Genomic DNA, 2,484 nt, shown 5'->3' with positions numbered 1-2,484 from the left:
GGGGGGGGGGGCGGTGCCGGGGCTTCTGGATTAACCAGGCCCCAGAGGGAAAATGGCCTATCCTGTCACTCCGCCCGTTTGTAGACGAAGCCCAAAGGTGACCCACCGGGTCCAGAAGGGCACCTGCGAGGAGGGCGCCCGGAAGCAAGCGCGCCCCCGCTATAGGTGAGCCATGAACATTAGATCCCTGTCAAACAGTTCCGAAATTTCCCTCAAAGGTTTTTGCTCCCTAGGCTTCTGTCCCGGGATCCTTTTTGATGTGATTCTTCGGGGGGGGGGGGAGTCAGATGGCGTCAGGTGAGGCGGGGGGGGGGGGGGCGGGGCGGGGCGTGGGGGGCGGATTTACAGGCCAGTAAGAGCGAGGGACAAACTCATGGTGTTTGTTTCTTTTAAATTCTGCTTTCGACAAAACTTCTGCCTGATGACTTTCAGAGAAGCATGTCTAGACCTAACTTCCCTTGAAAACCGCCATGCTAACGCTTCCTTGTATTCCCCAGAGACCAATCTTGCGTCTCTTTGAAGCCACCCGCTGCCTGCGGTTAAGATGAGCCCAAGTCCCCTTCCCTTAGTTCTGTATTAAAATATGCACCGCGTCTGTTTGTACTAGGCAACTCAACTCATGGGATTTTAAGTTACAAATTAAAGGCTTCTGTTCCTTTCCTTGCGCAATTCCCTCCTCCAAAGGAGAGAGCGCACAACCAGGAACTCCAATTTGCCTCTTCCCAGCTTTTAAAATAGCACTGCAGAGCGAAAAGGCTGTTTGTTAGCGCTTAAGGTGCGAATATCGGAAGCGAGGCTCCTCTGCTCATTTTCTGTGCTGGGCACTAACTCCACGAACGAGCAGGATTCGCTGGCGCCGCGGCTCATTTCCAGGTTTCCGCTGGGCTCCTTCCCATCCCACGCGCCCGGCGCTGCTGGGATTCGCCCGCGCTGGAGAGCGAAAATTCGGCGGTGTCTGTGGTTTGGAGGTTCTCCTTCCCCCAACCGGGGGGAGAGAGCCGGAGGGCCTACGCCGGCGGCCGCAGCGGCCTCAGCGGCCTCCCCTGAGCAAGGAAGGAGACCTTGGCACCAGCTCCTCCCCAGGACGCCCCGAGGGCACACTCGACTTGAAAACAATAGAAGAAAAAACGGCCCAAAGTTCTTTCCTTACAGAAGGCACCCACACCCTCAGGCACAGTTTGCAGTTGGGTTTGCAAACATCCATTCCCCCTCCGCTTTATAGATCGGAAATGCACCCCCAACTTATTCACTGGTGGTGGTGGTGGTGGTGATAGTGGTGGGTGTTCCTGATGCTACTTTCAGTCTTCTGCCCTACGCTTTCTTCTCCACGATCAACGTTGTATGCACGGAAGGGTTTTGCACGAATTGCTCGAGGGAAAGATTGCAAATTACGCAGAACGCCTGCGGCTAGTAACTTCTCCTCGGGCGCTGCGGGAGCGCCCCAGCGTGACACCCCGGAATGGGCTCTGTCTTGGTGGACGGAGAATCACCCTGATCGCTCACCTGCTCAGGCTTCCCAGGACCCCGCGGCTCCGCGCCTCTCTTCCCGCGCAGAGTCGGGAGGGGGTGCGCTTGGGTTAATCTGGAAGTCGGGGCGCGGCGTCCCTCTGCGCGGTCTTGGAGAGGTCGGGTTTCTTTCTGGAAGGTGTGCTAGCCGAAATCGCCGCAGTCCAGCTAAGCCGATTGCTGTTGCTGGTCTCCCCTGGCTCCTCCAGCTTCCTGGCGCAGCGGCGGCAGTAGCCCGGAGCTCCAAGTACGGTTGGCTCCGACCGGAGGCCGCCCCTGCGAGTGGATGCCAGGCTCACTGCCCCAGGTGAATGGCCAGGCAGGCTCTCCCGCCTAGTAGCCTCTCACTCTCCCTTTCCCTGATAGCGCCGCCCGGGAGCCGCAGGGAGATGGGATCTCAGGGGCTCACTCTGATGCATTGAAGCTCCCTGCCGCGTCGGCCCTCCGCGCGGGGAAAGACATCTGCTCACCTGCTGGTTATTCGCCAAGTGATTCTACAAACCAGAGCCCCGGGGCAGCGGGAAGAAAAAAATAATAACCCAGGAGGCGGCCACTGCTGCCACAGGTGCAGGTAGGAAGTTCGCGTTCCCGCCTTCCAGGGACGAGATTGGACCAGGTCGCCTACGTGGCGCCAGCCTTGGGATGTCTGATTGGAGAAAGGCTGCGTGCGCCGCTCGCGAGTCGGACTCCTGAAGAAGAAACAGTAGAGGAGACCGGAGGCCGGGAGACCGAGGCTGCAGGTGGGCTCCGGTGGATAAACGTCGTCGCAGCTCTCTCTCCCAATGCCCCTACCCCAATTTCTCTTTTTCCCTTCCTCTCCGCGTCCCCAATCGTGGCCACTCAGCTCCCAGAATCTCAAGTTTTGTAACTTACAGGAGCCGTTCCATACCCAGGCACAATGTTGCAGAGTTGCAGGCGCCCTGAGTTGAAAGGCTGTAACATTAACACGTTCGTTATGTGCCAGCCAGGCGCTCTTCC

This window comes from Lipotes vexillifer, unplaced genomic scaffold, assembly GCF_000442215.2.
Source record: "Lipotes vexillifer unplaced genomic scaffold, Lipotes_vexillifer_v1.1 scaffold150, whole genome shotgun sequence".
Taxonomy (NCBI): Eukaryota; Metazoa; Chordata; class Mammalia; order Artiodactyla; family Lipotidae; genus Lipotes; species Lipotes vexillifer.
Note: the sequence above shows the minus strand (reverse complement) of the source record.